Source organism: Cyanistes caeruleus, chromosome 1, assembly GCF_971803275.1.
Source record: "Cyanistes caeruleus chromosome 1, bCyaCae1.hap1.1, whole genome shotgun sequence".
NCBI classification, from domain to species: domain Eukaryota; kingdom Metazoa; phylum Chordata; class Aves; order Passeriformes; family Paridae; genus Cyanistes; species Cyanistes caeruleus.
The window spans coordinates 37,567,802-37,582,654 of NC_141701.1; the positions used below are offsets into that span (position 1 = coordinate 37,567,802).

The 14,853-nt window shown below is 37.3% G+C and overlaps 1 long non-coding RNA gene across 1 annotated transcript; it reads left to right on the forward strand.

The window, feature by feature from the left end:
- The first annotated feature begins 1,904 nt into the window (after positions 1 to 1,904).
- On the forward strand, positions 1,905 to 3,813 carry LOC147655437 (uncharacterized). The gene is made up of 2 exons (XR_015279106.1): positions 1,905 to 1,940; positions 2,517 to 3,813. It is a non-coding gene; the product is annotated as an uncharacterized LOC147655437 (long non-coding RNA).
- The last annotated feature ends 11,040 nt before the right edge of the window (positions 3,814 to 14,853 follow it).

Consider the following 14,853-nt stretch of genomic DNA (forward strand, 5'->3'; position numbering starts at 1 on the left):
AAATAATGAAAAGACAATCATATTGATTATATATTCTTCAGACAACTGTCACTACAGAACATCATGGTATTTGACTATAACTTTTGAATTACTGTCTTTTTTTGTGTGTGTAGTTCTGCTGAGATTTAATAACTAATGGGAATAGTGGTCATGTACAAAGAGATCTTTATTATTCCAATTCACTTTATATTTCTTCTGCTCCTCTTCCTGTCTTTACTCTGTTTTTAATATGTGCAGTTTCATTTTGTCGACATTATAGGAATGTTCTACTTAAATAAATTGCCTATTTCCTTTCTCATAGCTGTAGGTACCAATTTTTGTCTTGTAGACCAAAATACAGTGGAGTAAAAATTCTTTTCTGTTGTGGTTGCAGCAAAGTGATATTCTGTATTTTATTAATTCAGAAGTTCAATACTTAATGAGCTTTCATGATGCTACAACACCATGAAAGGTTTGTTCACAAAATGAGTGCAGTTGAGAATTTAACTCCTTGCTAACATTAATAAGGATGTAGCCTGTGACACTGTGCTCTCAAAATCCCCCTTTAAAGCTTTCAGCCATTTAAGAAAACAATTTTCTCTAACTAGAGATGTCATGTATTGGACATTATCTTGCAATCCACAGCCTTTGACTGAATCATTAACAGTAATTGCTGAATGTGAGATCTCTCAGTTTAATTCTAGGAGTCACCAAAGGAAACTTTGGTATCTATGATATCCAGTACCACCACAGTCAGCATAACCCCAGGATCATGAAGCCTTGTGGAAAGTTCTCCAGCAGCTGATGGATGTATGACAGGAAAACCACCCCAGACTAGTTATAAGTACATGAGTAACCTTACAGCTCTTCAATTTTTTAAAAAAATATTTCTATGAAGCTGCTTTTCCCTCAGAGTCATGTTGTACTGGGTTGCTAGCATCCAAGAAGCATCAAGTTCACATCATAACCCTCCTCTCCGTGGGGATGTTCTCCCCCTCTAGCTGAGTGTTTTCACAAACTGAGTCAGAAATTACTGAGTGTCAGCTGAGCTCTGCCAACTGAAGTCTGTTCAGCTGAGACTGACCAGCAGGTTCAAAAGTTAATATGGTGAGCTCACTCAAAATTCAGCAGGGACAGGTGAAAAATTCCACTTTTAGTAAAGAGTGATCAGCTACCCAAAGACAAGCTGAAGAACAGCTAAGTAGGTAACACAAGAAGAAATATAGATTATAATTGACCACAATGTCTAAATAGTGCTTTACTATGAAGAAAACAAAACAACACATTAGATTGAATAAATAGAAATACTTCCTGTAAGACAGTCTGAAATATTTTCTCCACCTTAAGATGATTATGGAATGTTTGAAGAAAATCCAAAAAGGAAAATGAAGGATCAGTCTTTATAACACAGCCTCCTCCAAGCAAAGACTCAGCAGGTGATGCTACGTGAATAAAAAAAGGAGACCCTAAGGGTGGACATGATGTCCAAAGTCAAAAGGGTAAATAAAAAGGAAGAAGAGAAAGAAATTATGCTGGGTGGGACAGAAAGCAGTAGACTGAAACTGCATGAAGGAAAGTTCAGCAAAGATAGTGTGAAATATTTTCAATACTACAAAAATGTAGCACTGCAATAGATTGCTTGGAAAAATTGCTGTTTCAGAAAGTCTTTAAGACAGAGCTAGACTCAGGCAAATGGGAATTATTTAAGGAAGAGATGATCATGCCCTGGAAAATGAGAATGGTCTACATGAACTCTGGGTCTCTCTTGCCACCCATATTTTCTATTGGCTTTGCTTTCTATTGGCTGATCTGTTGCTGATGCACAGACTTGCAAACAGTACAGCTGTTGAGCCTCATCTCGTTAGGAATCTGGGATAGAAATAAAAGCTGAAGCTTTCAAGAGTGTGTCATTTTCCCTCTATACTGCCTAGATCTGCTCTTTCTTTGCAGTCTGATGTCAGGCAAGTGATTAAACTCAGATTGTTGGGGTGTTTGGTGTTGGAAGTAGGGATGGTTTTAATCCAGAAACATGAATGAAACCATAAATACAGCTGGCAAGCAATACAAACAGTGATTGATTCTGAATATCTTTGTGCTTTAATGTAAGGAATCTTGTTTCATAGTTGTTAAGGGAATTGTTATTTGCCTCTAAAGTTTATAAATTCTCAGACATGTTGTTCCCAGCATATACTAGTTTGAGTATAAAGAATTTATAATCTGAATCGGGGATTTTTGGGGGCAGAGAGGGGGGAGGAAGGAGGTGTGAAATGGTATTGTCGGTTACCATTTAATTATTATTCATTGTCTTGCCAGACATGCAAGTAGAAAGAGGAATCACACAATGTAGTTCATATGACTTTGCTACGTGCCATGAACATAGCTAGTGAACAGCAAAGAGCTTAAACAATTGTTTGCACAAATTCTCTAGACTGAAATGTGTGTATAGGTTTGAAAATAATTAAGACAACTACAAATGTGGATAAGGTTATAAGTTGTTCAAAAACCACTAAAATTATGTGCTTTTTCGTCTAATTTAGGTCTAACTGAACAGTGAGCTAGTCCTCCTCATGACAAAATTATTAAAAATAAAATCTTCTGCTGAAACAACATGTGAAACCTTAAGTCTGCATTTTGCATTTTCCATCAGCTCCATAGAACAAGAGGGAGCACAGGCAGCACTAAGGGCACAGAGAAAGAAGAAAGATAATATCTTCACCTATCATGATTTGAGTGTGACTGCTGCTTTGGTTTTCATCCTCCAATTATCAGAAGTGATCACACAGAAACTAAGAGCTGATGGAACATCTTTAAGCCAGGTGCTGCCACTTATCAGCTCTAGTATCTACTTTTTGCTCCCACACTAATGAAAAATGATTTCAAAAGAAATGAAGATCCTGTTTCAATAAGATTGGGGAAAAGATGTAACCTAAAAGCTGTCTACAGACTCAGGAATAAGTGAAATGTTTTGACAGGGAAAAATATGTGTTGGCAACATTGCTCGACTCAGATTTCAAAAGTAAAATTGAAACCATACTTCTACAGGGTGCAGACGCTGACAACTGGAAGCCTGTTCTGCAATATATAGTAGTTCAGAATATGCCAGCCAGCTCCTCCTCTCTCCTTTTTCTTTCATGTACAGGACAAATACATTTCAAGCAAAAGAACAGTCTGACTTCGTAAATTTTTGAAAACAAACAAAATCCAAACCTGACTCTGATATGACTGCAAGGGGTTCAGAGAAGATGGAGAGCATCTGCATCCAACTGTATAAAACTGAAAGGAAGGCAATATTCTTCAGACATCTCTGATCATTCCAGGCTAAGTCTGGGCTGCACCCATTTCTGTCTTGTGTCGGCCTGCATGAGGTGCAAAACTGGGCCCATGAAAGAGTCACATCCCAAAAATCCAGGCTTCAGTTTTAAGAGGGGTGGTTTCAAGTAAGATTGCGAAGATAGGATTTTGTCAATTCACTAGATCAGTTTGAGCAACAGCTATGAAAAGTGAAGTCTTCAAATTTACATGGGCAAGGAAGTACCAACACTTAAAAGCCCAGAAAACAAACATTTCAAACTAAATGTGTTTTGTTCTTAGTTTCTTGGTCATGCAATGTAGCCATGCAGCACTTTTTACAGCGAGTAAAACATTTTTGGACCAGAAGCTGAATGATAAAGACAATCAGCTACTTCACTGCATCATGCAAAAATAAAATCTAAAAGAAAGGCAAACAATCCCCTCTCAGTCTTCTGTTGTGTTCATGTGAGAAGATCTAGAGAGAAAGCAAAGATTACCTTTCTTGAAACCTAGTTTGAATAAAAACAAGAAATAAATCTAAAATTTTGATTTTTCTCTTTTCTTTTGGACAGATATTAGTTATTTCAAGTTTTTACCTTTTTTTTTTTTTTTATTTTTCTCCTGTAACATTATACAAACTCATATAAGGTCAAACTCCTTAAGGAATTTGTTCTGTAACCTTCCTCTAAGGTTTTCCAACTCTATATATTAACTTCCTGCTGACATCTGAAGCTTTGTTTCTCAGGGCACTTAGCAGAGGAGTGAGCATATGTCTGAATCTTTTTTCAAAGAATCCATTCTGCAGATTCTGTTCCCAAAGAAGAGTATTTATAAGAGATTTTTCAGCACTTCTCGATTTGGTTTGCAACACAGCTACTGTTATACTACATCTCCTGTCTACATTTTTTGCTGCTGCAGTGCACAGGACTGTACATTTATATGTACATATGGTTCTTCCCAAAGTATGAACTTGACATGGAAATTGAAATGATGTGGCTCCATGTGCTGGTCTAGTTAGACTCCCTCAGAAATCCTTGTGTGATGCTCCACTCTGTGTCTCACACACAGACAAGGCAGAGCAGAACACCTTTCTGTCTATTCCAGTCATGTCCAGAGCAGCTTTGTCCTAGAGAAGTAGGCACTCAGTGGCTCTGGTTTTGCCTCCAGCAGAAGGGACAAGAAGGGCCTTCTGGGAGGCAGCAATAATCCACAGCATCTTCCTCTTCATGTGAGCCAAGACCAAGACCATTACAACACCAAGAAACTTCTTTAGCGTGACTCCAAAGATAAAGTGGTGTCACACAGCAGCGTCCTGAAATGCTGCAGTCAGTGTGTGGATGTGGTGATGGATGTGCTTAAGAACAGCATCTGTGTGAAACTGCAGCCTAGAGGGGAAATGTGCTGCTACATTCCCCACACTCTTTCTCTTGTTACAGTTTCTCCCATGGCTTTGTGGAGTTTAGATACATACCGGCTATCTCACCTTTGGTTTTATACTCTGTATTCAAATTAGGTTAATAAGGTGGATTTCAAGTGCCTTATAAGCCTTATAATCATTAACCACCATAAAATGAAAAGTGTGGGGGAACTGGCAGGAGAGAAGAGAAGGATGTAAAAATAAGAAAATGAGAAAATTCAGAGCAAACGGAAAGCGGGGAAGAGTCAGGAAGGAATGAGAATTTTCTTCTCATTTTAAAGGTCATTTCCTCCCTCTGGCTGGCTTCTGTAACAATAGTAATATATACTACCAACACAAACCCTTCAGGGATTATTTTTTTAACATATTGAAAGGATAGGAACATTTTTTGGCTGAAAATATTAAAACATTTCAGTAAAAAAACCCCAAAAAATCGTACTGAAATAATCTATCGTCATGCTTGTTGCAAAGTCTCTTTCACTTTCCAGCACTTAACATTCAAGACTCCTGTGGCTGAATAGGTCCCTGGATAATAGGTAGGGATGTGTGAGGGATTGGTAAAAAACCCTAAAAGTAGGGGTAGAGGGGAGGAAAAAGGTATAAAGAGAGGCAAGGAAGAGGGATGGAAATAGAGAAAGTGAGTAGAGATAAAGAAGAGTAAGAGATAAATGGGAAAGAACTTGGCTTTCACTTGCACTGACTCCTTTGTACAAATCTGACAGTGAAAAGTTGCTCTTATTCTTTTTTACCTGTATTCCAATAAATCTAAATTGCAGATAGACCTTTCTGATTCACACCTACAAGGAAAGAGAAGGAAGAAAAACGGTGTTAGAAAAAGGAAATAGAAGAAAAAAGATAACTAGGGCTAAAATAAGGAAAAAAAAATCTCTAAAAGTTTTTATGAACTTCAGGCTTTTTCTTCTCAGTCGTTACTTTGCAGCTTTTAATAGTTTTCTAAATTTTGAAGTGATTCAATGAGCATTTTGGAAATTTTCCCCCCATCTGAGCTAGTAAAAAGTTTTATTGCTGTTTCTAGCTTTCAGTCATTTCAATCTTAAATATAAAAGTAAAAATGTAATTGAAGGGAAGCGGGTATGATTTAAAGAAATATCAAGTTTTAGAAAACAGAAGAGAAAGGAGAGTAGTAAAAAGCAAATTGAGATTTTGGCATTGGGAAGACCTTAAGTAATAACAATATTTACAGTACTGAGGACAACCAATCACTGAAGTCAACATTTTAATAAGAGGGTGGCACCCTATGAAAAAATCAAATGCTCTACATTCACTAGAAGAAAAATCACAAATGCACTTTATAGAGAAGATGAGAAATAAGGAAAAATAAAATTTAAAAATTATGTTACAGTAAAAGCTATAAAAATAGCTGTGTATCTTTTCAGCTCTCTGGCTGAAATGAAGACAATATTTTGGATCCAAATAAACATTTTGTTTGAACCCAAATGAAATGCTTTATTTCACTTTGATGTCCTTCGTTTACTTGCAAAATAGGTCTAAATGCAAATTTAGATAAATTTTTAAGCAGAATAACATTTTTTAAAGTTTTTAAAATGTCAAAATAAACTACTTTGAATGTTTTGCAAGTCTTTTCCAAAGATATTTTTTCCTCATGTCAAATCAGCTCTATAAATTTGACACTATTTACAAATAGTTACAGATGCTCTTGTTTTGCATTTCCTGCCTTATAAAACAGACGACCTTTTCTGACAGGCAGTGGGTACAAAGTTAGAGACTTCTTTTAGATTTCATGTTTGTAGCCTTTTATATCCTTTATTTTTCATAATCTTTATTCATCAATCTTCTGGAAGCATCTGGAAAACTGAAAGCTTCCCAGATTTCAGATTTTGCTTCAAGAGACCTCCCAGACCAAGCACAGTGCTTTCCTCCCTGAGCAGACCAACACAGGCTGGGTATGGTGCCACATCCTGGTCTTGGAGGAGACCAGCACTCCCTGCTCTGAGGATATCCACATGGTCTTCCGCCCTGACTTGATGTTAGCTAGACCTCAAATAGCCCTGACAAAGGTTTCTTTGACCCAGCTGAAAGAAGCATTAGTCACTGTTTCTCAAATTTGCCTTTGGAAGTCCGCAGACCTCTTCTACTCCATGCTGGGCCATGGGCTTACAGCTGCCTGCAGAGGATCAGGTAAACATACTCTATTAACACCTCTTCTGCTTAATGAGGGTGAGGGAGCAGGCATCTCTAGTAAATCAGATTTTATTCTACCCCTTAGAAAGAGCAAAACGTCCTTTGAGGAGACAGAAACAGCAGAAGAGGTGAATGCTGTAAGAGCAGAAGATGTGTAAATGCCTTGTAATCTATGGACATATTTGGCCTTACTTGTGCTTCTCTGTGAGATGGCTCAGTTCCACTGGTTATATCCTTATCCAACTGATGGAACTGATAAACTGCATTGATACAAATCCTTCTGCTCTATGAATGTAGATCTCTAAGTTGTTAACATTATCAGTATCCTCACTTTAAGTTCATGGAGACAGAGCCTCTGAGAGGGAAAGTGACTAGCTGATAGTATTTTGGCACAACTGGAATCAGAGTTTTTAAGCCCCACTATAGTGACCCCAGCACCAGTTAGACTTTTTAGCTCTGCACACTCTGGTGCTATTATTGCCACACTCAGTTAAGGTCTTCTAAAGGGTATTTTGTGGCCTAGTGAGTGGTTTGTATGCGTCCACCAGTTTTCAGGTTTCAGGGTAATTGCTGCTTTTAAATGAATAATATTTTTCAAGTTTTTGAGCAGCATGGGCTCAAGTTTGGTTTCCTACCAGCTCTATGCCAGCTTGTATTGACTTTTTAAAGGTAACTAATGATTTACTATGGAAAGAGAGGGTACAGGATCAATGTACTGGGTGAATGGTTTTTAAATTGCTTGTTTTTCTCTTCCTTGTCTTTCAGTTCTTATTTTGTTAACCTCATGTTTTAAAGCAACTGTATGTTATATTTTCTGAAATCTGCTATGAGATATATTCTAGTCTGAATGTATACACATAGCTTTTCCTAATAGTACTGGAAGTCATGAACATATACTGAATAATACAATGCAGTACATAAATCCCATGGGGAATACAAGTTCTGGCTACAAGAAAAAGAAATCACAGTATTTCAAAATGCCAGTTGTAACATTGCAGTGAGTTCCAGGCACATGTTTGCCAATAATGAATGGAGGAGTGTAGATACAATATTGGAACTGTCTCCTGCAGAGTGGCATCATATATAATCATACATACTGTCAGCTTGCTTGATTATGTTCGGGATTGCAACCAGCACACTCAGAAACAAAGGAGAATTTCTTATGTCCCCCAAATTTAATTTTCATGAGAGATATATGGAGGAATTAATTGGTGATTACAGCACAGGAACAAATGCTCCTGTATCTTGCTATATTTACATAATAAATATTTGTAGATTCTTTTTAGAAGGATAATCACACATTCAGAAAAAAAATCACTTCCTTAGGAAAAAAAACATTTACAGTGTTAAATTTTTATTATAGCAATTCAATTAATTGCCACAGTGTTTAAATTAATGTACAGAAGCAGCACACATTACCAATTATCTTAATTTTATAAAATCCAGGATCACAATTCAGTTTTTAATCAATATATCAGTACCTTGCTCCATTAGCTGTTGTTTGTAACAGGGCATCTCAATTGATTAGGCTGTAGTTTTTTTATGGGCCTTGTTTTATAAATTGATCCTATTCAAGTAAACATAACATTTGGTAATAGTCTTCATAGCATCTGTCAAAATGACTTATTGTTTTTCCAGCCCTGCATTCCTTCAGAATTAATAATACCTTTGTGCCCTTTCTAACACTTGTTATTAAAGCCATAAAAGTTCTCCATGTTTAATGAGTGGATGTTTCATTATATGTATGGTTTGCTTGACAGACTGAAAATTTTTCTAATCTGTTTCTCTTTTCCTCTTGATTGAAGGATTGTAAATATGCAATTAGCAGCTGGAGTAGAAGTAAAAGCAGAAAATGTCAACTGTCAAGTATCTCCACTGAAAGACACATGATGCTTCTAGGTAAGACAGAAAGACAAAAGCATCTACCAACAAGGATGAAGGTTGCAAAAATCTCTGTTTAAACATTCCATTAATCTCTTCTATGGAATAAATATAGTCAGTACATCCCAGAATGAGGAATCCACTATCAAGACTGCAGTTTACTTTTGTAATAAAGCTCTGTGTGGTAACGCTCTACTCCATTGACAGTAGACATTCTGGATCTGATCACTCTTAGAATTCATAACATATATCCTTTTATGTAACATATGGCCATATCACAGTAATGAAATGAATTTTCCAAGAATATACATGCAAAAGGATGCACTGCATCATTGTACTCTAGAGCATTTTTCTCTTCTAGATGAAAATATCTAGTTCTATTTCCAAACAGTTGACTGCTTCTGTGCTCTCTGTATGAAAATCTGGATCTGCCTTGACTCTTGTCTGCAATGGCTGAGAGAACACTTTTGTTAAGTGCTGTGGGAGGGGAATGCTGAAAGGAGTCAAGAGAGACATAAAGAGATATTTGTTTTCACTGACAAGCCAAGAATAACTATTTGCAGCAACATGTTATATTTAAAGTTCCAACAAATCTCCAAATAATTGAAGACTGAATCCTCTAGATATTCCTGGTTATCCATATCAGTAGGAGAGGTTGAATGTAAGGCACAATGAACACAATAAGTCTGTTTTTGACCTAGAAAATTAAAGACTTTTCCAAGCCAAGTTATGCAGAGGCATGAATTCTTGACTGGACAACTGGCCTTTTAGGCTGTAATATTAGACCAGAATTAACCTTGCTGCATTTTCTTAGAAGCAGCCACCAGAGAAGTTCTCAGGGTTTAATGCTGGGAAACATATGGTTGTTCAAAGTGTGGCTTAATAATACAAAGTTATGGGAATAATCTACCTACCAACAACTAGAAAAGCTTTTGATGGTTTTCTGGTCAAGACACAAGTGATTCAACCCCTTTCCCCACCTTCTTATTTATTTTCTTAAGACTTTAAAAAAAGGAAATAAGTGCTTCTATTATCTTACATAGCAGATTTCCACATTTTGCTGGTCATACATATTCAGGTTTATCCCAAGTTTTCACAGTTCTTAACATTTTAGTTTTGCCTGTCATATGCTAACTAACACACTTTATGTATATAATCTAAAAATGGCATTCATATCCTGTCATCTGAGAGGATGACACAGAGAAATATCTCAGAAAGCATCTGTACAATGTGAGACAGCTCCTGGTATTGATCAAAACAGAAATGGGTCCACCGATGGTGTCCCCATTATGTTATGAGATAAAATTTATTCCTGCAAATCCCACTGGAGTTTCTTTGGTGATTCAGCAGTTTCACACAGGTAGGACAGATGGAACTGCTGAGCAGTCTTGTGTACCATTTTCCCATGGGATGGGACTCCAGCCTGCCCAAGGCACATCCTCATGAAGCGTAATCACACTGCTGTGGGTCTGTACAGCAGCTCTGCTCTGCTCCCAGGGCGCTCCTCTGGCTCGATCACAGCTTCTGACAGAGCTCTGTGGTAATAGATACATTGGCTTACAGTCTGCTGCTTTCAGAGCATAGCTGACACAACAGAGAAATGACTTTACAAAGGGATTAAAAAAAAAAAAAAAAGCAGCAAAACCCAGAGCAATGAAAAGTTTCTTGACCTAAGTAAAATTTAAAATACCTGACAGAAAGTGTCTTACTTTTCTCAGAATTTATTCCCCACGTATTACTCAAACCGAGTAGTAGGAATCTGGTTTGATGTACTTGTTAACACTAATCAAAACACAGAAAAATGGTTAATAATATGACACATTGTAAAGAAATAAAGTGGGACAGAATTGAAATCTAGTTAGGTCCAAGTTGTTCAGGGAAAGCTATTAGAAGAGAAACATGCAGTAACAGGTTGTTTAGGTGCTGGTGAGGGCTGGCCAGGACAAGGAGTCAGGAAACTGCACCAAGTGCCATGACAAGTCTGTCTGAGGCAGTGGTCTCACTTACAGGGACACCATCCCACCACCTTGAATGGGGCAGGGACAAGGATGGCAGCCAGTGCTCCTGCAACAGACTGGAGGGTAATCCTGCTTCCTTCAACAGGTATCCATGGAACCACAAAGAGGAGAGAATGCTGGCTCCACACCTTGCATTGAGGTAACCAGAAATTAACCTAGTTAATTAACCTAATTTAACCTATGTTAAAAAGAATTAATCAAGTCAAGTCTGTAAAGCTGCTTCTCAGTTTCAGCAGGGAAAATTTTGCCAATTGGTTAACAAATACTGCTGGACTAAGTAGTCTGGGAATATACATTCAAAGAAAACTTGTCATTTCTTTAGGAAAATGTGCTGAATTATTAGGGTTTCTATCCAAGCTGTGGGAGAAATAGGAGAGATTACCAAGATGACCTGCGGCATGATCACCTGATAAGATTATTGGTAATGAGGAGAATCATACAAGAAAATAAAAAGGTCTGAAGTCAAACTGGAGGTCAAAAGTATAGGCCTTTAGTGAGAAATACTGCAAGTTAGATTGATTTGCTTTCCAAACAAACAGCAAGCAAAAGGTTGTTCTTTATGTGTACAGCCAACCCCCGCCCACTTCATCAAAAAATATATTTGAAGGATCACTACTTTACCAGAGTGGGATAGAGAATTAACAAGACCTAACTGTACCCAAAACACAACTGAATAGCTCCAATTTGTCCTCAGTAAGAATCTTGCCATTTGAAATGAAGATTTTGTTCTGGATAATAACTATCTCCTAAACTGTCATAATTTCAAATCTGCAAGTGACACTACTATATGTGTTTAGAGGTGTAAAATATATTGCCAGGTAATAAAGATTAGGAGGAAATTCTGTGCTGTTAGGTAGATTACTCCCCATTTGTGGTTTCTTTTCCTTTCTTGTTGAGAAGAACACTGCTTCTTCTCAAAGCCAAAATCAGGTATAGTTCACATTAGTGTAGCAAATCCTACAAATCCTCTAATTACTTTGTTTGGTGTTACTTAAACAGGCCTATTAAACATGCAAGTAAAATATTGTCCTGTCTGAGAAGAAATAGCAAATTGCATGTATATGTAATATGTATAATATGTATATTACATATATGAATATGTACAGACAGATGGGGGGCTATTTTTGGGCAGAATTATCTTCTTTCTGGTCCAGGACTTTTATTTTTAAAGAAATATCTGTATTTGTGAATAGAAGAATGGATTGGAAAGGTACTCCATTTTTCACAGTTCGTATTGTCTGTTTCCTTAAAGAAAAGAAAAGTCTGCAAAGGAATCCAACTTCCACCAAATTCTCTGAAGACAGTATTCTCCATAAATCAGTCTCTTGCATGTGACATGTGATTTTGATGAGCTATTTTGGGGCTGTTTCTAAGATCTGATTTTAAAACATATAGTGAACAAGTAGGGAAATGGTCCAAAAAGAATGAGAAATAGTTTGAAATTGTACCAGAAAGGATAATATTTTGTCTTTCAATGTGGTTTTACTTTTCAGGATTCCAGGGAAGGGGCATCACCAGCTGAGCATCTGATGGATGCCAAGGTCCAAGCCCTGCTTCATGACCATCATGTTGGAGATCAGCAAGCTGGGAAAGGGACCCCTCCCTCCTCCAGAGTACCTACTCCTTCTGTGCTAGTCAGAAATTTGCACCGTGCTTCTCCTTCCACCAGGATACAACCAAGTAGAGAAGAAATGCTAGGGAGAGGGACAAAGAAGAAGAAAATATATTTTTTCCTTGTCACAAGAATTTCTTCAGGAAGTAAAAGTTTTCAAGGTCGATTTCAAAATTCTGGAGTCATCCTCTACAATAAGAGACATTTGATTTGGGAAAAAGTCACATTTTTTTTTGTTCTAAAGGAATGCACTTCATTTCAACTTACTGAATTTTTAGCTTGCACCAGTTTATCAGTATAGTGTAAAGATGGGATTACCCTTGTCTCCACCTCAGATAAAACATTTGTACAAAAATTTATCCTGGACAGCTTTTCTCCCCATCTTTTTTCCTTTTTGTTTTCATTCCTTTCTTCTTTCCACCTGTCAGAAGATGGAGCCAGTTTTGGCAACCTAATCAATCACATTTGAATGAGTAATTTTAAGGACATTTAATTTAAAACTCTGCTAGATAATCTTGCTTAAACCAGTGGAAAAAAGTGTACAAGACCATAAGAACCTAATTGAAACTAGGAAGGGAAACACTGTGATTATAAAATTCCAAAATGCCTGACTACAGAAGATATGACCGTGAAACAAAATGTCCTTTGTTTCACTCTCCATTGAGTACTGCCACCAACATTGCCAGAACCTCCATTATTATTCATAAACAGAACTCTCCAGAACACCATATAGCTGTCATACAAGCAATACAGATTGTATTGTGTCAGAAGCAAATTTTTTTTTTCTTTATAACAGCTTGGCTCAATCTTTCTTTGTCCTTGGCACCAATGCCCATTTTCGTACAAATATATGTGGAGTGAAAACAAAGCCAACACCTGTAGCCACTCATCTGCTGAGCTTTCACAGCTGCAACACCCACATGCCAACCTCCAGAAAAGGTCTTTCCCAGGCTGTGAGTTTGGGTCTGCCTGGTTCCCAACTGCCTCTTTTGTTTTTGGTTAATCCAGTGTTCATGAGTCCCCACCATCAAAGGCAAACACTACTCATATATTGATAACCTTAGTACTAGACTATCCAAATTCATCAAGCTGCCTACTTTGCAAGGGGGAGAAAGGAGAGTCATTATTTAACTATGTAAAAACTACTTAAATTAATTCCTTCCCACCTTTCTGAAAAGAAATCAAAAGGCTTAGCAAAATGGATGACACTCAGTGACAAGACCAAAACCATATGAATCTTCTATTTGACACTCACTGAAGTGTTGGCAGCCCAAGCCAGATGAAGTTGTATTATATTTAATGCAGATGTGTCTTTCACTTTAAAAGAAACAGCTGCTTTTAATTTAAATTTCATTTACAATGGAGTCAGAGATTATCAAATGCCATTTCCCATTCACATCCAGCCCCCATAGGAAGCAGTATTAGATAAAATCCATGCGAGGTGGTATTCTTTGCTAACGCCGGCTACACATGAGGGAATGTAAGGAAAAGTAAGAATGATAGACAAAGAATCAGGACACAGTGAGAACAGGCTCTTTTTGAAGCTAAACTTTCATAGAATGATAATCAAAGACTGCACAAGCTCATAGAGCATGAGATCAAAGGTCTACCTAACTTGTTTCTAGCAGAGGGCCAAAGACTGTGAAATGTCTGTGAAAATCAGAGGTTGTGGGGAGGGATCGTTCCTCTTCCAAGTCTGAAAGACTTATGATTTTTGGTTTCCTTGAGACAAAGAACCATCCAGGCCATCATGTTAAATCTCATCATTAAATGATGGTAGAAATACTATAGTATTTGTTATATGAGTTGATCTATGATAAAGCACTCAGATCTGCAATTTTAAGCTTTCTTTAAAACACGAGGTTTTTCTCTGTGACCTGCAAGTCCAGCCCTTTCCACAAAGAAAGGAAAAAATGTTAAAAATAAGGCAGTAAAGAACAATAGCTATATGTCATTACCCTGTGTATTACCCTATGAAATATTTGATTTCTACTCTATCATATTGTTGTCTTTTTTCCTCTGAGTATTATCTACTTATTACAAATGCTCATCACCAAACACATTATATTCTCTATTATATCCCTAACCTACTTTTGTGAATAGAAATAAAATTATACAACACCTCCCCCCCCCAAAAAAAAAAAATAAATAAGCCAAACAACCCCAAGGAGCCTAAATTCCACTCCAGTTTTTTGTTCAAAGATTGAGGAGATGTGTTAAAAACTCTGACTGATTTCTCTGGTATACCAAAGCAGAGATACCTGTATCCAGGGTTTTAACTCTAAATAATTTCTTCTGCTCTCTTTTTTCATTGAATCACAGAATTATAGAGTCACAGAATGGCTTGAGCTGGAAGGGACCTTAAAAACCCTCCAGTTCCAATCCCCCTGCTGTGGACAGGGACACCTTTTAGTAGATCAGGTTGGTCAAAGTCCCATCCTGCCTGGCTATGAGCACTTTCAGGGATGGGGCATCCACAGTCTCTCCTGTCA